The sequence below is a fragment of the Oryzias melastigma genome, linkage group LG9 (assembly GCF_002922805.2).
Source record: "Oryzias melastigma strain HK-1 linkage group LG9, ASM292280v2, whole genome shotgun sequence".
NCBI classification, from domain to species: Eukaryota; Metazoa; Chordata; class Actinopteri; order Beloniformes; family Adrianichthyidae; genus Oryzias; species Oryzias melastigma.
Window position 1 is genome coordinate 23,492,336 of NC_050520.1, and position 24,443 is coordinate 23,516,778.

At 39.6% G+C, this 24,443-nt stretch overlaps 1 long non-coding RNA gene across 4 annotated transcripts in view; it reads right to left on the reverse strand.

Annotated features, from left to right (window-relative positions):
• Positions 1-24,443, reverse strand: part of LOC112148890 — a 79,130-nt gene that overhangs the window by 28,741 nt on the left and 25,946 nt on the right. For 3 of the 4 annotated variants that reach the window (XR_002919708.2, XR_004948445.1, XR_002919709.2), the window contains exon 4: positions 3,195-3,422. This is a non-coding gene — a long non-coding RNA (uncharacterized LOC112148890). Of the gene's footprint in view, positions 1-682; positions 3,423-24,443 lie in introns of those variants that run through there. The other variant, XR_002919707.1, reaches the window with a different exon arrangement.

The window sequence follows — 24,443 nt, forward strand, 5'->3', positions numbered from 1 at the left end:
TGTGCTGAGGCTGACAGAGCTTACACACTTCCAGATGGGTGCGCACACTCTGCAGACTTTTGGAGTAACACACAAAATCTCACAAGCTCCTGAAGTGATAAACTACTTCTCAATTCAGTTCTTTTGAGATGGACTGCACTTTAATTGAAACTCACTGAAGATGTAATGCTAAAAAACAAAAATGGAAAGCCAACACATAATGTAAGGGACAGACGGGGAAAAGAAAATACATGATTAAAAAAGAAAGTTGCTTTTTAACGCGATGGGTTTCCAGCAGAGGTGAGCCTAACCCCTTTATCCAGCACTCTCCTCTGGTGGGAGACATGAATGTCTGAGCAGGTTGTTTTCTCAGACTGGCTGAAAATGTAAAAAAGACCTTGCTCTCTGTGAGCACTGAGGCCTGGGACAAAGAGACCCCGGGCCTGCATACCGCTATATATTAAGCAGACAGCCATTGTGCGGGATAACTACCATCCCTGCTTGAATTTTAATCATGCTGTTTTATTAAGCTCGCTGGGAACTTTGCTGGGAGTACACAGTTTTAATGATTCGTCCAGGATGCCTCGTCTGTTGCAGCCACATTTTGTTTAGGTCAAAGTCACCGCATAAAGAACTACTTTTCTAATGCAAAATGCATTAAATGTATTGACTTTTTCATCCTTTACACCACGGTTTATTCCAGTGTACTGAAGAAACTTGAGTTTAGCTCTTCATTATGGGCTAGTAATACATCTAGATTTGTATTTCTCATGCCTTAAAAATAATTAAAATAGCGATAATATTGGTGGTCTGTATTTGGTCCATGGTCAAAATGACTTGGGTTATGTTCTGTTGGGGCGAGAAGGTGTTGTCATATGAAGTTGGTTGTTAGAATTAAGTGGTGTAAAGTCTGTCCTTGAGCTCTTCATCAAAGAAAAGACATGTACTAAACATAGCATGGGCTGCATGATGGGGTAGTTGTTAGCACTCTCGCCTCTTAGTGAGAAGGCCCTCGTTTAAATTCTGGTTGGGATCTTTCTGTGTGGAGTATTCATGTTGCCCTTAAGCTTGTGCGGGTTTTCTCTGGGCTTTATGGCTTCCTCCCACAGTCTAAGGACATGCTTTGTACGTTAACTGGCATCTCTACCTGTGAATATGAGTGTGTGTCCCTACAACAGACTGGTGACATGTCAAGGCTGTATCCTACGTTTGCCCAACAGTAGCTGGGATAGGCTCCAGCAACCCAATGAGCCTAAAGTTTTTTTTTTTGTGCATTTGTCAAAATCAAAGATTTAACTCCAAATTACACTATTTGACGGGAAAGTGAAGGTGTGCACAAGTGGCAATTCAATTTCTAAGGGGTTATTCACACTATATGGGCCTGCATGGTGGTGTAGTAGTCAATAGGGACCTGCTTTGAATCCCAAATGGGTTCTTTATGTGCGGAGTTCAACTGTTATCCATATGCATGTGTGAGTTTTCTCCTGGCATTCTGGCTTTCTCCCAAAGTTCCAAAAATGTTCTTTGGTCAATTGGTCATTGTAAATTGTCCCCACATTTGGATGGAAGCGAGGGTTGTTGTTGTGTGGCGATGCAAAGGAATTGTCTGTCCAGGTCTACCCCACCTTTGCCCAGGCTTGGACAGGCTCCGGCGCCCTTGTAACCCTGATAGGAGTTAAACAGGTTTGGAAAACGGATTGTTGTATGGTTATTCACACTAAAACTGTTTGGATTGGTTTGTTTCCTGTTTGCTTTCTTGGAGAAGGTTTAAAGCTTTTCTGTACCTCAATGAAGACCAAGTAAAATCTAGTCCAACTTCACTTGCAAAAAAACTCTTGGAAGTGAACCTCTGTGTTGTTCACTTTCAGATAAGTTGCAGATAAATTGTTAGGCCAAAAAAAAGAAATAAAAAAAAAATAGCAAAGGTTTACATTCTGTGACATCCGGTGAGCACAAAATAGAGTCTATGATCGCAATCATGGTGCAGAGAATTTGACCATGTATTGAAGTGCCACTGAAAAGTTACAAAGTTGTTTGTTTTCTTTTTTTTTTGTTTAAAGGGAGTACTTTTGATTGAAAATGAGTGTTATTAAAATATATAAAATAGGTTTTATTTTGTGTAATACTAATTTGCATTGCATTGTTATATGGAAGTTGTGTATAACGCTAGCAACACGAGAGTTCCTGAGAACTTGTGGAATTTAGATGTCAGGTTCATGCGTTCGCTCTCAATCCTACACCCTCGTGACAGAGGACTTTGTATCCCTCTGCTTGGAGGGTGGAATTGAAAAAAAAAATATCCCGGACACACTTGCATTAAAACTGCCCCTTCAAATGGAGGGGAAGGGAGAAGCGAAGATTTCAGATTGGGCCCAACTGTTCTGTGTAATCTGCTTTTGTAGTTTTCACTGTGTTTCATGACAATGAAGACATTGAAATGCGCCCATACTTGGGAAACCATGTGCAGCGTTGTCATTAAGGAGCTACAGCGGCAGTTAGGCAATTGAACTGCTATCAGTGTGTGAATGTGTGTGTGTGGATGGGTGAATGGAACTGTGACTGTAAAGCTCCTTAAGCCTTCTGAGAAGGTCGGAAAGAGCTATACAAGTATAAACCATTTACTATTTTACTTTTATGTTTCCATTCAAAATGTCTCTGGTTAATAAATGTTCTATGATGATTCTACATTGCTGCTTTTTCCAGTTGTTGTTTTTGACAACAACCTTCAGGAAACCCTGGGTTCAATTCCTAGGATGTGCAATGAGCTTCAATCCAGTGTAGGTCCATAGGAAAGACCCTTGATGCTGCTCCCTAACTGGGTCTCCCTGTGCCTTGCAAATACAGGGTTGTGTCAAGAAGGACATCCGGCTTAAAAACTTTCTCCCAAACCACAAGTGCGAAGCAGTGATTTGCTATAGCGACTCTTGATGGGATAAGCTGAAAGGTAAACATCAACTTTGACTCCAGACACACTAGGATAATAACAGATTAGATCCCGGGCACCAATTGGTGTCACTATGACAACTCTGACGAAGCTGCTCCACACTCGCAAAAACTGTTTAACGAGGCTCACAAAAAACAAGCAAGCAATAATAAATCACTTCTTTGCATAGGTTTTTGTCTTAAGGTATACCTTCACTTTCATCCAGTCAACCTGCCACATCATATCAGAATCTGCTAGGAGTGATGCATGGAAAACTCAAAGAAATCCGTACCACACATGGCCCTAAACCTGCAGTCCCTCTCCAATGAACGGCCTTGATTTCAGCAAAACAGAACACCAGGAATAATGCACGGAGCCCTCGTTCCCTTGAGCAGAGCTTCAGCTGCACACAAGGACACGGAGCACTCTGTGGGTTCCTGTTGTGTTTGATGTTCCCCTCCTCATTTCCTGCTCCTCCTCTACTCCGCTCTCCCTCTGGAGGCTACAATTGGATTGGAATCTGAAAGAGAAATCGAACAGAGAGGTCAACCAGAGCCCTGAGCAGGGACGTCCACATGAGTGTGTGTGTTGTGAATGAGTTGAGCTGAAGAAAAAAAAAACATCTTTATATTTACCGATGTTCCCTTCTTCACAGTAACCAAATTATTGTTAATGCTTAAAGCACGCTGGGTGTTAAAGGTGAAGCGTGCATTATGAGTCTTCTGTTTTACAACGTATCATGGGAAACTTTATCACCATGTTATCACCTCGAGCTCATCACACTTATGAGTTACATCTTGCTGACTTGAACAGGGTTGTAACGAAGCCGTTTTGTAGCTGGCAGTATAACACTCAAAGAGGCTGCTGCGACGGGGTTAAACCCACGCTCAGCCATCTAAGCACCGTGAAGTCAATTAATTTCTGACTGCTTAATGACTTGGAACCGCTGAGATGCAGACCCCCCCAGCATCCCTTGATTGATTAAGTGGATTTCCTTGGACGTGGGGCAGAATCAACAGATATGCTGAGAAAAATATTATTGCATTGTTTTTTTTTACATTAAAAAACACATTCATGGTCAAAAGGGGGAATTTCATGCATTGGGGAAAAAGTCATAATCTAGACAACAGAACTGTATTTAGTCTGTGTTTGCCATAACCTATAAACTATATTGCACATGACATGAAAGTATTGGTGAAGGTCATGGTGTTCTCTGTACATGTGACACGTGTGCATAGTCCTAACTTATTTTTTTTCGTCCTCTGGATATCATCATTCAAACTGCGCGATGCACGGAGGCGGATAATTACGTCACTTAGGAAGCCATCAGTCCTCCATGCTTGGGTCTCTCTCCTGCCCTCTTGTCTCTCCCCCTCTCTGGCTGTTGCCCTCCTCGCCCCATAAATGCCTCCCTACATTCTTATACGTTTCCCGCGATACTTTAGGCAAATGCAAAAAAAAAAAAAAAAAAAAAGCATAAATCACTATACCTGCTGTTTAAGGCAGCTTCAAGGTTCTGGTCCGCCCCGTCTCTCCGGAGATGGGAAGGGCAGAGGAAGGGGTAATGTGGGGGAGAGTGAAATTGATGGGGGATAAAGAGGTAGAGGGAAGCGGAGATAAGGAAGATGTGGGGAAGCAGCTTGTAAGTGAATGAAAGTGTGTTGGTGAGGGAAGCCGTGAAATTGCTCCAACACAAGCGACACCGCCACACACTCTGTCTCCAGCGAGGCCTCAGCCAGTGTGCTGCAGTAGTAACCCCTTTTCCTTTTACCCCCCCTTCAACACACCTTCTACCCCCCCACCGCTTCCTCCCCCCTTTCCTGTTTGTGTCTCTCCTTCTTTTTTTCAGGTCTGTTGCACACGGGGCGGAAAAGATCGTATTTATCACCTGTCAGCATTTGGCAGCCCTGAGTTACGCGATGCAGGACAGCATAAAATTATCATACACAGGCATGAAATTACAAAACCGCCCGGGGACCCCACAACAAAATTATTTCATTTTTCCACCCCAAAAAAAAGAAAAAAAAGGAAGGAGGGTGTTTGGCTGTGAGGTGAGGGGGTGACAGGTGAGAAGTGGGGGTGATAGACAAGGGCTGCAGCAGCAGAGATGTGGCAAGTGATGTGACAGAGGAGAAACTCCAAGAGGACATATTTGGGAAACTGTCCTTCACACTCGGCGTGTGATATAATAAAGCAGTCGGGGGAGATGTGCACGCCTTTGGGCAAAATAAACTTCTGCTAGGGGTCAAATGTCTGTTTGCTGTTTCCCGAAAATGCAAACAGCAGCTTTTTTTTTTTTTATGCATCAGAACATATGAGCTTGACTGAAATAAAGTCATGAAAGTCACCCCAACATGTAAATTGATTGTAAAACTTGTGCTTTTTCCACAAGTTGCATTGAGGTGGTATACTCACAAAGCTCAAATATGAACCTGCAGATATTTGTAGAAAAGCGCAAAAGCTCCCCTAACCTCCAGAAAACTTAAATATACCCCCCAACAGTTGACTGAGCCGTTCATTTGGTTCTCACCAAGTTTCTGTAGTAGTTAAACTTTTGATTTGGTAAAACTAAATATGGGTTTATCTTCTATAACCATTCTGATGGATTTTAGGTCTAATTACTTGCAAAAACTTCAGTTCTGAAAGGAGAAATTCTCCACTGATTCTAGAAATTGATGCTTCAGCTTGATTTACTTCAATATTTTATGTACTTTTACCATATTTGAAATGAAAAATGTTTAAAAATGACAAAACATTGTTTTTTTTTCATCCAGATGCTTCAAAATATAGATTTTGAGGATTTCCATGAAAACACAGTGAAAGTACCACATGGGTTTTAAAGCTTTGAAATCATAGCTCAAACCTGTAATCGATTTTTTTCTCCCCCCATCAAGCTGCTCGTGAGGCAGTCAAATCCAGAACACGTTAACATCAGCAGACAGATCAGCTGTTTCCATACCACACGTTCAGCTGGTGAATCTGATGCAGAGCTCCGGCCCCCGCCTGCATGCAAACTGCTCAGCAAACCTTCTAAATAAGTTCCACTCTTTCAAAAGGATCTGATTTATTTGAGGGAATTAACCAAAGCTGTTCAAAATAACAAAAGTGTCACGCAGAGTAAAAAAAAATATGCTTGCAAAGATAGGAAACTTTTACAACTAGTAATATAACAATTCATGTTTTAAAAAGTTTCAAAAATATATACAATCAAAGGGATTTTTACATGAGACTTTAATTTTAATCATGTGACACTGCAAACTATTTGATTTTTCCAAATATTTAAAACTTTATTTTTAGACTTTCCAAGATGTTTACCAGGTTTGACGTTGTTTTAACTTATTTTTCTAGCTCTGCTAGCTTTTCTCAAAATCAGAACAGTCAAGATTGTTTGTGTCTTATTTAGAGCTAGGTCTAGAAATAAGGAAATGATTTTTAAAAGAAGTCAAAATCACGTTGCTTCATAATCTTCATGACAATAGAAAAACTTGATTTAACTCATTAAGACCCATTTTTCCTTAAAATAAAATTATTTTTCTGTTACACTATAGGTTCTTACAGGTTAAGAATAAAAAACGTCCTGTTATTTTTGGTCTATTTTATAGGTGTTATTTTAAATAAAGTTCAATTAATCAATTAATCTTAGACTGGCATTTGTTTTCATCATTTGATAACAAAAATGTTGATATATGTACCAAGAATAGGTGCTAGTTTTAGATTTTATTAGAATTTATTGAGAAGGGCCAACTACTAAGATCATATTATCATTTTGTTCACATTTTATTCAAAAATTTGTCATTTTCATATATTACACTAGTTTTTCAAGTTGAAGTAATTCTATTTCACAAGAAGCACTTTTAAAGCTAATTTTTCCTTTTTTTAAATGTTTGTTTGGATATCCTTGTTTCTAAATTTTTATATTTATTAGTAAAAATTACCTGTACAGATATTTCCCATTAAAACTTAATGATTTTAAGTCATAATTGGTTTCTTGTTCAAAAGACAGGAGCACTAAGTTATTGTGAGCCATGCTATTTTCTTATATAAAACTTTGTCTCAAGTTTTGCCATTAAAAAAAACCTATTCTTGTGTTACACCACTACTAACTAAGATGGCATTCTGAGAAAGCATTTGTCACCTTTCCGCCTTAAAGCCTCCTCTTGGCACTCTCTGTTTTCTGTGTCTGTGTGTGGGAGGGACCAGCATTGACAAAGGAAGAGGTGGCTTTACATAGGTTCTCCATAATGTTGTGGGTATACTAAATGCTTCATTAACGCCACACACAGGAAACGGAGGGTCAATATTTATAGACCTTGCGCGGAGCACTATGTAGATACGGGATATGTTGACTTGCATTCTAGGAAGGGGAATCAAATTAAGTCAACCAGGTCCTGGAGTTTTCCTCTCTGCCCCTTTTTCTCTATGACACAGTCAATTTCCCAACGATCGTTGGCGGTGGCTCCCTGCCATCAGCTTGACCCCGAATCTCCGGAGAAAGACACAATTTCTAATGATAACCATTAATAATGAGAAGTTAATGTAAAAGAGACAGAAATCTTCATTTGCTGAAATGTTACTTTTTCCTAAAAAACTAATTGCTCCTGAAAATTATTTTTGTCACAAACAGAAAAACTAGTGCAAAGTAAATAATGTACGAAGCGGTGAAGGTGAGTCTCAGTATTCCATTATCACAAAGGAGGGGATGAGGAAAAGGATGAGGAGGGGAGCTGGTGTGTGTTTGAGGGAGAAAAGAGTGAAGGTATTGCCATAATTCCTGTGCGTCTGCACGGCTGTTAGGAGCTCAGGTGGTTGAGCGTTTGCCCCGGCCAGGCCTCATCAACGTGAAGGGCGATCTCATCCTTTCTGCATCTCTCCTCTCCTCTGCTTGATTAATTGGGTTCCAAACACGCCGGTGGAATACGTAATGTGAGCCTCATGACAGCGCCACCCCCCCCCACCACCACACACACACCTCTCCCCACCTGAGTCCACCACCGACAGCTCTCCTACCCCTCCTCACCTGCCGCCCAACCTCATCGCTCTCCCTCCTCCTCCTCCTCCTTCTTCCTCGTCTCTGCCTCACCTCCATCCACCGCCCTCATCTCAGAGTCTCTCTCATTCTCATTCCTACCGACCTCCCTCCATCTCTGTGCGCACCGGCAATCTCCAGAACACATTAGCATACACTTGGCATTCTAGGCGGGCATTAAGGGGGGGGGAGGGGAGCGGCGAAAAAAAAAAAGAAATTTGAAAAACAATTTAACAATAATAATGACGCTGATGATAAAATTAATTATGCCCACGGATGGTGGGTGAGAAAAAAGAGAAAGAGGCCTCTGCAGCAGTTGCTCACTTAATTTGATTCCCAGACGCTCGCGGATATCAGGTGCCATTTGACAAGCATGCACAATGAGTGTGTACTGCCGTGTGTGTTGCAGCTTAAGTGCAAGTTATATCCACAACAAAAGTGCAGCCGCAGCCTCACAAAACCACACACGGGGTTGATATTCTTCCCTCTCTAACAGTATATGTTTGTAGTGACGTTGTTTATGAAGGCGCACCCTGCAGCCAACACGCCAAATGTGCATGTGGGCATGTGTACATGCCAGCCCACCCACACGCCTGTCTTTACATCAGGCTGCAAAAGAGAGAATGCCTTCTTCTTTTCAACCACATCAGGAACCGTCGCCGGCACACAACTCTGCAAACAAGTTGCAATGAGAGTTGTCGCATCCATTTACCAAATGTGGATTTTTCACAACATGTTTTTATTTTCTGAGTCTTCAGAAACATGCAGCCTTTTCCCCTGGGACTGTGATTGACACATGCATGGAGGCTTTAGGCACACGAAGCAAGCATGACTGGCTCTCTTGAGGGGGTGGGGGGTTAGCATTTCAGATATTTTTTTTTCATAACTGCTTCTCTAGTGATGTCTTGTGTAGAAAAGCCGCGTTGCGCCGCTACAGTAACTCATCTCATTAGGAGGAATGGTGAGTTCATCTTGGGTGGGGTGTGTTTCCGTCGCCTCACATCTCATGTTGCATTATCACGCCTGTCATCGTGCATGTGCCGCACCGTATCCCTTTGTGTTATTTACACCGGCGGCTTAGCACTTCCACTACTTTCCATCATAATTTTTTGGAAGTGTGAAGGTTCAGAGTATTAAAAGCATCCTTATCTTCCTTATCCGGGGGAATCTTTAAGGTGAAGCTTTCACTCTCTGTCTTCCTGGCTGGTTATCTTGAAGTGTGCGTGCTTGAGTGCATGCAGGAAAAAAAATGAGAGTGGGAGATAGAGAGGGGGGTGAGGGGCTTGATAGAAGTGAAAAGGGGCAGAGACCAGTGGCTGCATTGATTTAATTTGCAGAGGTTTGTGCAATGGCGAGGCATCCCTTTTAACGATCACTAAATTGTTTTCTGACAGAATCCCACCAAGCAATTTCTCCCCCTCCCACCCCTCCCGACATTTGATTTACATATGATCTTTAAACACCACTGAAGCCACGCTAGCTTTGGTTATCATTCAAATCACTCTCCTCCGTGTCACACTCCAGGATAGGTCACTCCTCTCATGCTGGCTCCTGAGACAAGGTGGAGAGGGAGGTGAGAGGAATGTATAACTAATGAAATAGATTGATTAAGGGGCTAAATCAATTGGTTTGCAGCCTGCAATGAAGATCTAGAGCTTAATTTGGCATTGCCTCCGCAAGTCCGGGCATTAGCAGCAGAAAGGGAACTGAAAATCTAATTGGTGCTAAATGAAGTAACGTACATTAATGGGAACAGGCACATTAAGAATGGAGATAGATCTTTGTTTAATGTCTAAGTACGCACTGTGAATACCCCACAACCATGGAGCATGTTTCTGACTGGGTATACTTTGCTGTTGATGCCATAGTGAGAAAGGGATTGCATGTGCGGAAAAATCTCAGGTGAGGTGACACACAGGCCTCCAGATTGCTAACAGTACAAGCAATACTATTTATAGATCAATATTTAAAAAGTAAGTTTGAATTAAAGGCACTGAAATAAAGCAAAACAAAATTGTGGAGAAAAAACATACAAGGGCAGCACTGGATGATGATGATGATGTCCATTCAACAGCAAAAACTAATTAAATAGCAACACAACAGGCTGAGAATCTATTCATTCTGAGCAAAGTTCCTCATAAATTATGTCTCCTACTAACTCCCCACTGGTGAGTAACAATTATTGTCTTAACACGGGTGTCAAACATCCGGCCCTCCAGAGGGTTTAATCCGGCCCAGTCATGAAGAGAAAAAAATATAACGACGTCAAAAAAAACAAAACAAAAACAATTTTCTTGCCCATTTCTGTGGCGAGTTATGGTCATTTAAAGAAATGGCAGCAATGCACAACTCCACCACTAGGGGAAGCAAAGGGAAAGAAATATCGCCATAACAAGAGATCAAGAAATAAACAGCATTTCTTTGCAAGTGCGTCCGGTCCTATGTCTGGGTAAGATGTAATTTGGTTCCCTGTCAGCCCAACCACTGTTAAGTTGCTATAAAAAGATGTGACACCACAATTACCAAAATGTCATAGTCAAAAAGAAAATAATAGTAACAGCTGTAAAAATGATACGTTTTTTGGCTACTAGGTTGTTTGAGGCATTTTTCCAACTGAGAAAAAACAAAACAAATCTACAGATAACAAGCTGACCATAAGTTATTTTGCTATTGTTTTACTGGTCCGGCCCTCTTGGTATCAGACGGACTGAATGAGTTTGACACCTCTGCCTTAACACACCCTGTGTGTGTCTGATGATTCTAAAAAAATAAAACATAAAAAAATAACCACAGCTGAGCAGAATCGCCTGTCGTGGAAAAATGTTTGTCGGGTGTAAACTGGAGTTAAAGCGGAAATTGCAAGCATTCCACCCGCACACTGCTTCGCAGCACTTCCGCCTCCGGTGTGAACCAGACAGACACTACTGCTCTTGTGGGTGGATGCAGGCGAAATATGGGCAGTATGGATGATTGGATGAGTGGCAATCCACCACAGTAGAGTCACCATCTTTGCACAAGTGTTAAGGGGAATTCACACCAAACGTGATTTGAGCTGCTGATACGGCCAGTTTCAATGTCAAGTCAATCGTATAGACGCAAGTTGAAGAACTCTGAAGTCCTGTCGTGCAATCTGAACGACGGGTGTGGCTGTCTGTCACGCAATTCGTGTTTGGTATGAATGTACCTGTAGAGGTAATGAGGAAATCCTCATCTGCGATCTGTTTTATAGAGCACAAAATAGTTTACACTGAGAATACTCCAGAACTGGATACTACAGTAAGTTAACACGTCACAGGAGGATAAGTAACGCCACAGGTTTGAAGAGTCTAAGTTCACCATGTTTACACAGACGTGTACTGCAGCAGAGACCACGCAGACCCGATGGCCTAACGAACAAGACATTGAGAATAAAAGTCAAAGCTAAGTAGTCATTAACTAGTATGAGTACGTCTTGTGGGAGGAGCTCACATCTCAGATTTTTTTTACATTTATGCCTGAAATTAAAGTTTTTAAGCTGCAACAAAATACCAGGGGAATAATAAAAAAAAAAAAACAAGGACAAGTTAAAGAAGGACAAGTTATGTAACAATCAATTGCTGTAAATAAAGAAATGCTATGTGACTATTCAACAGGCCTGACTAACATGACGCGGCGGCATATTTTAAACCACAATCTGTGACATATCTGACCCTAAACAAACAGACCTGGGGCTCAAACAGGACATTCTAAAGCTTAAACAAGCAGCCACTGAAACTAAATACAGAGAACAAGTGCAAAGATAACACTCTAAACCCTGCCTCCACAAAAGGATTCTGTACCTAAATAAAAACATTAGATCCCAGGCGCCTGGACTTGCCCCGAGTGTGTGTCAGACCCCTTTTGAGGAAATTGGAGTTCGGTCAGACAAGAGGTAGAGTGGAATCTTGAGTCTTCTGGTGAGTTTTTTTTAAGTGGAATCGAACACCAGACTTTGCACAAGGAAGTAAATATGAACAAATATGCTCACAGGGCAAAATTCTGAAAATGTTGTTAAAAAGAATTGTTCAGACCTGAGAGTGCTTCGGGCATCTTTTTTTTTCCTTCCTAGCTCCTATCATCACTATCTTTGAATGCAATCAAAGCACACCTCAACTTTGATTCTCCGTAATGTATTTAATAAGCCTGGTCGATTGGAATGAAAGTGGAAGACACAGGCAGAGAGATTTGCATGTCTTTGAAGCATAAAAGAAGTACAGCCTTTCACCTGAGCAGTAATAATCTCAGAATTTGAGCGTACTAATGGAGAGTAATGATGGAGGTGGATTTTTCTTTCTTTTGGTGAACAAATGAAATGTCTTGACAGATGAGGGTAAATTCAATTTGAACATCTCCCGAGCAACTCTAGAAGTTTATTTCCTTTTCTTGCACAGAGATGCCGCTCACCCGAGCACTATCCAGTCTGATGCAGTAATTGTTAAAAAAAAAAGAAGTCTTAAATGGGAGAGCTTTGCAGCAATTTCTAAGATTGTGTTGCCTTACAAAAGACCCATTTATAATGTCATTTTCTACTATACGGCTGCAGAGAGGTTAAGTTAAGTTGAAGCCAATTACAGTTTTGCTGAGGATGACAGGGTCTTCCTGCACGCACTGGCACAATTAGGGTTGATCTTTAAGATGAAAGACACTGCCAACCGAACCCCCCCACCGCCACACACCCCCTCCACCCCTGACCCCGTCAAAATGGAGCAGCTGCAAAGCCCGGCCGCAAAATGACATTATCTGTCTGCTTGTTCTACACTTTGCCTAATGTAAAGTGAGGTTCTGACATTAAGAGGAGTCATTCTGAATGTGCGGCTGAATGTTCCTTAAAGGCTCGTTTCATATTGACTCTTCTCATTTATTCAAAATGTTACCACTAAGAGGAGAAACTATAAATATATAACTGCGTCAAACATCTTCCATCAGTTTTCACCCCAGATGGTTACAATAAGTGTGTAAAATAAAGTTAAAAAGAGGATTCAATCAAAAACTGTCCAACTGTCTGATATTTATTAAAAGTAAATCAAATCAACTTTAAATAATCTGAAAACAACATAAATACATGATTTTTCTTTAGTTATATTTTACATTAAACTTGTTTCAAACATGTTAATTTAAATACAATCTATGTGATACAAACGTATCAATAATAATAATAATACTAATAACAACAATAATGGTAACAATGAAGAAGGTTAGCCTATTAAATTTTGCCCAAAAACGCTATAATTTTGCTCCTAGAATAGTAAAATAATTATAGTTATTATTCACAATATACAAAAATAATATTTTTTGTGATAATAGCATTTAAATATATAATTAACCATGTTCACTATTAAAATATTTTTAACTGCCTGCTCCAAACAGTAGAGCATGTATATAAGACGTGTATTTAAAAACAATTATGTTTATTCCTCTCCCAAGGCAACAAGTGGCAAAAAAACTTTTTTTTTAACTGATTTTGGTTTTGTTGGGTAGTTAAAGGGTTCACGTCCACATAAATATATTCTTATATGCTAGTATCTATTGTATATTCTTGTGTTGTGCCCATACCAAATGCTGGTCGCTATTATTAAACTATAGAATATTTTTTTCAATATTTTTGTTCAAACCTAGACCAGAGATCTGCAACCTTTAATGCTAAAAGAGCCACATGATCCAGTAGTAGTAGTTAGCGCATTAGCATTGAGCTTACGGTGCTCAAATATACATTTCGGACAACCCTGCCACTACAAATTCTCCTACAAATGGAGGAGTAGGGAGAAGGGAAGAATTTGAATTGGGCCTTGAAACACAGTACATCCATAAACCTACTCTTTGGTCTTCAAGGCCTCTTTCCTGGTAGTTCCAACCTCAGCATCCTTGAACCAACATTATCTCTGCCCATCCTCTCCATGTGTCTAAACCATCTCAATCTGTCTTACTCCTGTTCCTCTGATGTTCTCATTTCCTGATCCATCCTTATCACTCCTAAAGAAAAAAAAAACACAAAAAAATGTGTAACTAATAAAAGAGTGAAGGCATGTCTTCACCTCTCCTCCTCCCCCAGGAACAGCTTTTTACAAGACAGTTTTTAGTGAGTGCCCATAAAAGCAATGAGGAGCTACTTAAGTGCACAACAGGGACAAACGGCTGTAAGGATCAACAAGCTTCCTCAGCCTTCATATCCTCCAGAGATGTGAGAGGAGGTTAGGATAACCTCAAAAAAAAAAAAACAAACTAGAAGCTTGATCAAAAAAATGTGAGCAAAAAGGCAATTATCTAAAATTTTCTCTCAAAGTGCATGTTCTGAAGATGGAAAAAAACAGATTTTACTTGTGTTTATTTGGGTTATGGCAAAACATTCATGGATGTTTTCTCAAGGTGAAAACATGAAGCCTGATTAAAAGTTAAATTTGCTTTTATCTTCTTTTGACAGTAAATGCATATTTAAGTATCCTTGAAGACATGCGCTTATTTTTATTTGCTTGTTTGGGTTTTTTTTTTCTTTTTGCCCAGGCCTTTTAGTGAAATGAAATAAATATGGATCTATCAGCCAGCAATAAACATTTGAGTTCTTTGATTTTAATGAAGCTTCTGCTTTTGAAAAAGTTCTGCTCATCTAAGCTCAAATAAACCACCAGTAATGTGAAACAATTTTTGCCCCTGTCTTCCATATTTAATTTAGATAAATTTTGCTGTGAGCAAAAATTGATATGAGCATAAAAATATTTTTTTTAACTCTAAAATTCTTTAAGGTGTGTTATTTATGATATATATTATAAAATCCCTGTGCAAAAGATTGGTGTTTAGATAGTTTTCAGATATCACCATCAGTATTATTGTTGATGTTTACAATATATGGGGTCAAGTAATACCACTATGAAAGTATTTTATTTGGCAAAATGGAGTTATTGCTTGAAGTCCTACTACCATCATCTTTTGATGTACTATAAAAGCATTCCAAGTGGTCTTTTGAATTTTTTTTAGCCAAAACCCCAACAATCTGTGTTTTTTTCTAGTACAGATGTAGTTAATTTGAAAATTGAGTTGTGGGCATGACTGTTTGCATGGAGTGAGCCTGCCTTTAATTCCCATCATCTCTTTTTGTGAACTCTGTCCCGCTAGCTTACAGCCCTAACAAGCCCAACAAAAAGGGCAAGCAACATTGGAGCTGTACGGTTTTGGCCAAAATGGCAGCTAAGAGGAGGAAAAAGATTACATCAATGGATCTAGATGTCTACAAGCTTTTTCATGTGGCATTTTTTCATCTGCTTCACAACAATTTGAATAAAGAAATACAAAGAAAAACAGTTATAATTTATAATATATATATATATATATATATATTTAAATACAGTATCTAGGGGTGTGTGTGTGTGTCCTTCATCAATAGAAAAACGCTACAAGAACATGTTAAAAACACTAAAAACATAATTTTCATTGGAGTGGGTCTTTAAAAACATTAACACATTGCCTCAAAACTTTAAAGTATTTGTTTTTATTCAATTAAAAATAATACAAAAAGATTTATTATCTTTAAATATTTAGTTCCTGAAAACAGTCAATTTACATCAGCAGTGGTGTATAACACTGTGATTGACTTTGCTGATCTGAACTACAAGGAATCAATATTATTATTAAATAGAATGAAAGTTACATGAACATTAGATAAGTTATGGATCCCATAATGTCTTTTATTTAAAGGGCTTGTATGATCCAATGACTTCACACATGTATTTATAGAAAAAACAATGAATGATGACGAGCACTATGTGGCGCTACTGAGGAGGAGCAAGAAGAGGAGAGAGGGAGAAAGATGCTATTCTGAGTACCAGAGTTATCAAAGTGGCTCTATGCATGTGAATGAGTCTATCGATCGTGGGCCAGATCGATGCTGTATTTATAACACAGGGGAAAGCTGAATCAATGCATACTTAATGTGTAAAGAGTCAGGGATTGCTGGAGGAGGGGTGCAGGCTGAGGGCAAGACTTGGGAGGGGTGGATAGAGAGGCGGAGGCTCGTTAAATAACCAGTGTTTATATTTTCTGTTTACTCAGCACTAGCGGGTCGTCACATTGGAATGTTTTAATGCAAGAGGTTACCCGTCCATCACATCAGAGCCTGCAGTTCTGATGAGCTGTCAATCAGAAGTCCATGTGGCGATCCAGTCTTGTGCCCCCACAGGAGCAGTTCACATTAATCGTAAAGCTTTGCGGCGGTACGATGCACGTCTGCAGAAATACTGTAAAAGCACGGCTTTTTCTCTTCAGTTCAGTCGCTTTCTGCTAATGCAATAAGAGTCCTCGAGGATGCTCCCAAGAAGGCCTGCAGACTTGACTCTAGATTTTACCAACATGCAAAACAATTAGCATTTTAATTGTTTTTTTGCTTTGTTGATTTTTTTTTCTCTTTTGTTTTCCCTTCTCCTGCAATGGTTGTATGCCTCTAAGGGTGCATAATTAAAATAAAATCTTCCAGTGAGACAGACTTTTAACGAGTCTGGAAAAGAAAAAAAAAAAAGAGTTGGAGCAGTTTACAGGCGGCAATATAGCGTTGCCTCCTTTTTGTGTAATACAAGTATTGATGCATTAATTCCAAGTAATGACTTCCCAGGCAATAACTTTAACTAAACTCTTAAATAGTTCTTTTCTCCTTGCATCAGTTCTTCACAAGTGAGGAAAAATGAACAGAATTTAGCTAAAGAAAACTGTTAGTGTAAAAAGACATCTGACCTTGGTGTAAACATCAAAAGGACTAAATAAGGATTCAAATTAATTATATATCCATCAACCTGCTTCAAGTCTTTTTTTTAAGATTGGCGCCATCATGAAGAAAACAGTCGGCATGAATGTTCATAATCACATTGAATGTAGAATCACCAACTTCCATGTTTTTTATGTTTTTAGATCATGCAGCAGTCTTTTTATTGTAACAGTACAGTCAACTAGCATGCAGAAAACAGTAAAATATAAAGCTGATAAATAGAGGAATCGTCCCCAGAACCTCAAATAGTCTAAAATGAAATACAGAAAACTGGTCTGGAATGTTTCATTTTAATTTTGCTGAAGGCAGGCAAATGTTTCAAAGCACTCGCTTTCACTTTGCACTGAATTATAGATAAAAGAGCAATTAAGACTTCAAACCCACACCTGTTGCAGGGATAAAAAGGAGCAAAAACAACAGGATAAAATGTTAGCTTCATTGTTTCTGCTTGATCCAAAAATAACAATAAAACATGTCTAATTCCTAATGTTTTACTGTAATCAGGATGTAATATGTTGGTCACTGTGAGTCTTGCAGTTTTACAGTGAGCAGTTGCTAGCAAATAGTGTAATAGTTGTAAGAAAAGTTAGCCAACTACTTTATTTGTTAGCACTGTAGGGTGCATGAAAAAGTGCACTGTCATTAATGGTCTTTTTTCAAAATTATGTCCTATATAAGGCACAGAAACTATAAAGTGTAAGCAAGATGGAGAAGTCGGAATTAAATTTGTACGTCAGTCAGACTTTAGGCTATAAATTGTGTTCATACTAACTCTAGAGCTATGTCTGAATTCCTGCTCTAATCCCTAACTACTAAAAAACTATAAAGCGAGGGACTAAAAAAAAAAAAAAAAATCAAAACTCATTCAGATCTTGTTAAAATGTTTTCTAGAAGTTCTCCTTTATCAACGGACAGCAATACTTTACTAGTATCATGTAAGTTAGTAATTAAAAAAAATAATTTGTAGATGTAAACACTGCCCTTTAGGGTTACAAAATGTTATTCTTCTCAGAAAAAAATTAAACTTGAAGTAAGATTCAGTGACTTAATAACGAAAATCAGTAGGTAACCTCTGGCCTCTCGTTGCAGACGTCTCACAGACGGTCAAAGCAGACACAGAGTCATGTTGAGACTCTTCCATTCAAAGTGCTCCCGGAGAACACATAACACTTTTACTGCCTTCTCCTGGCTGGGATTTGTGTGCGTGTGTGTGTGTGAAAATACTCCTGTGGGTCTGATTTGGTTTTTGACTTTTATAGCATTCTACTGAACACTTATGTGGATTCACTAACATCCTGTTGTGCAGACAGACCTACATACCTGCAGGTGTGTTAACATACTCACACGAGCGCATAGTTAAAGTGAAAGGGTCTCCACGGACTAATTCCTGTATCTTTCTGTGGAATGTGATCTATTTCATCAGTGGGGGAATAGGACAAAGTTTCAAGACTACAATATATTTTGGTGACCATAATCTGAGGTGTTAAATGCATTAAATTCCTTAGCAAAGAAGGCCAAGAGAAGGCTTTTCTATAAGAGTTATGCATCTTAAACGCAAGTGTATGAAGTGCACAGAGGTTTCAAGATTACTTTTCCAGTATTCAATATGACTTTGGCTTTGACTGAACAATGCCATTTAACACATCGTGCTCTTGGATAGCCTGGTGTGTGCTTAAAATTGACCTGGAAAGAAAAGAAATACCTTGAAAAGTAATCTCAGCTGTTGTTAAAGAGCTCTGGCAGCGGCGAGCCATCTTACAACAGCGGCTGCTCAGCAGGAGGACTATTTCTCCGAGATTTATGTCCCTTAAAACCTACTGGGAGGGTTTGTGGAAAGCAAACAGAGGTCAGGGAGCTGATGCACTTCCAGTTCTGTGTTAATCTTCACTTCCATGTGGGTCACACCTAAAGCTGCAGGACACAGAGCAGTATGAAAACTTAATCAATTCAAGATTAATGGTCCTCGTGCGACTCAGGGCTTTACTAAAAATACTTTAAAATAAGCTGACACAATAACAATCAAAAACACAAAACAGTTTAAATGTATTTATCACTGAGGAGCCGTGGTTAGCACTCTCACCTCCGAGTGTCTAGTTCGAATCCTAGTTTGGGACCTTTTTTGTATGGAGTTTGCATGTTGGCCCTGTGCATGTGTCGTGGGCACTCTGACTTCCTCCTACAGTCTAAAAATATGCTTTATAGCAACTTGTTCAGGTTGAACCCCACCTCTTCTCAACAGCAAGATGGGATAGGCTCCAGCAACCCTGTGAAGCTTTTAAGTTACACCTCCAGCAACCCTGTGAAGCTTTTAAGTTACACCTCCGCAGATCTTCCAAAGAGATTTGGTTATTTATCATGATATAGTGTCTAAAAAGGGTTCCCAAGGTTGAAATATGTTTCTGAAAGTTAATGTAGCGTCATGTAAAAAAGCCAATTTGGATATTAAATTTAAAATGTTGCACTTGGTGTGTGTATTATAACTTTCTCTTTATAACTTGCAAAATGCAAACATTTCTTTGTTTCTTTGCATTTACCTCATCCGGACTTTTTGTTCATTTTTTTTCTTCTTTTTGCATAGGTTGGCCGTTTTCCAATACCAGCATCTGCTTTCTACGTCCTGAGCCCCTTCCAGCATCAGAAATCCCTCTTCTGGCCTGAATGCTTTTGCTCACTGGGGAAAATAGATCCTTGCAAACTGCTCTGGCATTCAGACGGTTTACAACCCAGGACGAGGTAAGCTGTTCATAATAATAAAATCTTCCGCAGCACGGAGGGTTTAAGCACAAACCAACAGAATTCTCTTGAAAAAACAAGAGGCAGGAAAGTCAAATTATACTTTAAAATACTCTTTGTTTTTGTGGGACTTTTGGAAGCTCATGCCTTCAGTTCAGAGACAGACTGTGGTTCCTGTTGCATATGACACTATAAGAACCTTATGTTCAACATTAACATTTATTCTCATCTTTACGCCTTGTATTGTCACTATAAAGGAAGCTCCAGTGTGTCTTTTAGCCTGCTGTCTTTCTGCTGCTTACGACAATACTCAAAATATCAAATGGGTTCAAAGTAAAATTAGCCTGACCAGCAAGGTAAGTCCATCCACCTGTCTGCACTGCTGACTCAAAGAGGAGCGTGCAGCAGGAAACATATCTCAGTTTAGCGTGGAATGGTAAAGTGAACATGCAAAGTGAAAAATGGGCATGCAGTTAGGACTGAAATATGGGTGTTCACAATTATGCATATTTGTCTGCTCCCAGAGTCATTTAATCTCACCACTCAGATGCAGGAAAACTGTTTCACAAGTACATTTATTCTGTGATTAATCCTGGAGCCACAGGAAAAAATACCTGTTGTCAGACAGGAGGCAGGGCACACCCCAGACAGAGACAAACAACCATTCATTCCCATGAGGAGAATTTAGAATCAGCAACCAACTTGCATGCAGGTTTTTGTACAGTGGGAGGAAGTCAGAGTACATAATAAAAAAACCTCATGCATGCACAGAAAGAGGAAAAATACTCTCAGAAGGGCCTCAGGATCTCCTTGCTGTGCAGGGACGGTACTGACCAGCACACTGTGTGCAGGCCTGCTCAAGCATTTAAAACGGTCCTCAATGATGCAAGCTTCTGGAATTCTGTCTTAAATAAGCAGGAAAAAAGTTTCCCCTTTTATATCTAATAATGAATTAACTCACAAGCTAATTTGAAGTTAATTATTAAAAAAGAAAACACAAACACTGACTGCAGAGATGTATGTTTCTTTGAATAATAATTATCTGTATAAAGCTTAATAAAAACAAAGGATTGAAGGATGAGCTATGCAAGGCAGAAAACAGACTCCTGATGTGTGGCTTAGCAAATTTCATTAAGTGAGAGAATGACCGGTGCCAAAGCCCAGACACATCAGAACAGTTTTCTTTTCATTTGTCATGTAATTTGTTATGGTGTGATTGAAGAAACTGCTCATGTAATTGAAAAGAGTCAGTGCATGTGGGAGGAAGGGGCGAGGATGGATGAGTGGAGAAACCGGCGTGGAGGTAAGGTGGTGTGTGTGTGTGTGTGTGCGTATGTAGAGGGAGAGAGAAATTAATTTAGTTATTTTGCCAAGACCTTTAGTAATATTATCACCGATTTCATCCTGTCCTGTCGTCTTCATGGGGATTTAAGGACTAGATCTGATGAGGAAAAGGGAATGAAAAAGTAAAGGTTAAGCATCAACTGGTGAGTGTTGAAGTGTGTTCACCGGGCATGTGAATACTCTGGACTATCGCTACCCAATACTAGCGTATTTACCTACAGTTTGAAGAGGCTTGGTGTAAAATGTCAAAGTGGTGCAAACCTCGTGAATCTTGCTCCAGGATTTTAATTTCACAGTTCTATTCTGATAAATGAAAGATGATAGTAGCAGGTGTGAATTTCTCCTCCTGATCTATTTGGAAGCGGTTGGGACTTCCATCAAATAAAAGGGACACCATCAATATGCCACAACCAAATCTGAGTCCCTGATTGGTTGAAATTCAACTAGTTTAACGTTAAACCTGCGTTTAATAGCCGCGTATCCAAAAACTGACTTAAAAACTTGCATAGCTACATGTGAACATGTATTACATGTGGAAGCCACAACACACATGACCACCTGAGCTTGGTCAGATCAGATCTTTGCATTTTTTGTGTCCATGTAGTTTAGACATATAAGCCACACCGAAGAAGAATGACAAAAAGATTCCCTGTGTATCAGTTCTCTGTTGTCTTGGTTGTATGTGTGTAAAAGTGCAGACAAGACTAGTGTGGAAGCTCATGTTGTGCGACCCTTCAGAAAAAATAACAATTTTCCAGACTTGACGTATTTAAATAAAAGAAAAAGCTGAATTTGTGATCTGTTGAAACCCTTTTGAATTCCTGAGGGAAACTGACAGGTGTTTTGCATCTAATTTCCTCCAAAATGCTGTTGTCTGGATGCCACTGATTGTAATCAGACGGACTGACGATGCAGGAGGCCTTTTCCCTTCAGTAACTTCAGGGGATCTTTCACCCAGCGGGAAGTCTAAATGGTGAAGCGCCTTTACCCAATCAGAACAAAAACAAACACAAATTAACAAGTATACAGCATGTTCATTTTAAATTTATGATCAGACAACAGCTGTTGAATTGTCTGAATAAAACAGTGCCACACTTAGCCACAGCTTACAAAAACACACTTGTTTATTTTGCATTAACAACTCATCGGAATCACCTGCAAAAAATGCGCCGTTGTCTGTCTTTACCAACTTCCATTTTTATTTCAACTCCGACCATCAAACCACCATGAATGCTAAAAAAATTGTTTTCATGTTGCAACAAATCACTCAAACAAATGTGACAGGAACAGAGTTGATTGATACCGACTGGACCACAATGTAACCGCCACCAAACAAAATGTTTTGTGATGCAATGAATGAGTAAACGTGCCAGAGTTTTTTTCCAGTTATTTCCTTCCGTCATCGCAGTTTAAGGATTTGATTGTCTTACTTGCCTTTACGTTAAACTTTTCTCCCCGTTTATCCAGATAAGCCACTTTCCAGGCAAACTGGAGGTAGAAGAAAACATTCTTTAGGAATTTGTTTGAATTAATTAATCAAATAAAGCAGAACTCACTGTGCTGTTCCCCATTGTTTTTACCTCAATAAATCCCATCAAAATGAATTACATGTTCCCCACATAAAGACCTCAGCGGCATTCCCCTGTTAAATTCCAGATAATGCTTTGTTCCCTGGCAGAAAAATGGAAAGGTAAACGCAAAATATCTTACTGAGACTGTCACTCGCATGCGAACAGACAGCGTTCCTAAATCTCAATGGGCGTAATAGCTTCTGTCTGTCATTTACGTGCATGATGCAGCGCTGGCAGTGTAATGTGTTGCTATGGAAACATAGTGGCATATTCTCGTGCTGTGGCGCTGTGCATTTCATCACTTTTGTTACTCTAATAAATACAATCGTGTCAATTGGGGATAGTGAGGCTGCCGCGCTGATGTCAGTTTCATCAGAGTGACCGCATATGTCCAAATATGAATTAAAGTGCACATTTAAAGAGAAATAAAACTGAATGTTTGGTAAAAAAAAAAAAAAGACAGACATCAAGAGAAGTCTGCGTGCACAAAGTGTAATTCAGCCCTTGCCTCAATTTTGCCTCCCTCCTCCTCCTCCTCTCCTCCGCACCTTATTGGCCTTGGCCACCTTGTAATGTGTGGTGCCTACACTGCCACAATTCCTCCTGGCTCTCGACTGAGTGTATATCGATTTCTTGCTGGTGTGTATTACACTCAGGAAAGGTGTCAGAGAGGCGGCGGCGGAGGAGGAGATATAAAAGACAAGGAAAAGGTTGGATGCAAGAAAAATCTTGACAGTTCACTCATATGAGCGACGACAACGCCTTTGCAACGACTCTGTAACAGAGTTACACCGGTAATCGTAACACTCCAGAGCTACAATTTAAGAGTACAGCTTTGATTGCCAAGAACATTCGTCTGACCCTATTGAACTCCTCCATGAACAAAAATTCTACTTTCCTTTTCCCTACTCCTTTCTGTGTCCTTCTCTGTGTTCCAAACTGAGTTGAGTTTCCCATTTATAATTCAGTGATACTGTATCAGGCTGTATCCTCACACTGACCTTCTTCTTTCCATTGGTCTATGATTACAACTGGCTATATATAGGATAATCAGCGTATGGGACTTCCCTCATTCCCATAAAGTGAAATGAGGCATGGGCGTGCTGGAGCTGGGCTCAGCAGAGAGCAGAGCAGACCCGCCTGCGCACACACGATTATGGAATAAAGGGGGCAGAAATAAAACAAAGGACTCCGGGTTTGCAAATGCAAAAAACAAATGTAAAATGCATTATGCTTAACCATGGAACTTACCTTTACTGAAGACCACGTCGGATGAAAACCGTGTTTTTAACACATTTTGTTGCGTTTTTCTCACAAAGGAGGACAAGTAGCAAATTAAGCTTAAAATTGTATTTCTGAGTATTTCTTTATTAAAATCATTGTAAATCAGGAGCAGATGAAAAAATGCAAGTGGAAAAACTTTGTTGGTGTGATGTGGGACTTACAAGGTAGGGCTGGGCGATACTGAGCATTTGGGTTTCAATCTGAAACCGATCCGATACCTGTCAACATTGCCGATATCAATACCAATACTGATATTATTCGTAAATTTGGTGGATGTGACTTGAACCTCAAAAGCTCAATCATTTTTAATCTTTATGAATGTTTTTTGTAAAATTTCCGTATTTAAAGTTTCAAACAAGAGTGGAAATATTGATATCTACGGGTTGGTATCGATCCAATACCGATACCAGCTTGAGATTGATATCAATATTTTGGATCGATATGCCCAGCGGTATTACAAGGACAAGCCCCTGCTCCGCTTCTGTTTGACTCCTATCTTAATACATATGATAAATACCATGTAACATACAAAAAGTTAAGTAGTAAATTCAAGGTACTTGCTTTGCCCGTACCCTGTGTAGGTACCACAAAAGACACATTAACACACCACATAAATACCCAGTAGGTATTTTATAAAAACCCCGTGTATACAGCATAAACATCCAGTTGGTACCACATAGGAACTAAATAATACCACATAAATATACAGTTAGTACTGAGTGCGTACAAAAAAGTATAACATGAATAGCACCTAAATACCATTTAAGTACTGTTCTGTAAAACAAAACGTTACCACAAATAGATCTATGTAAGTTTTTG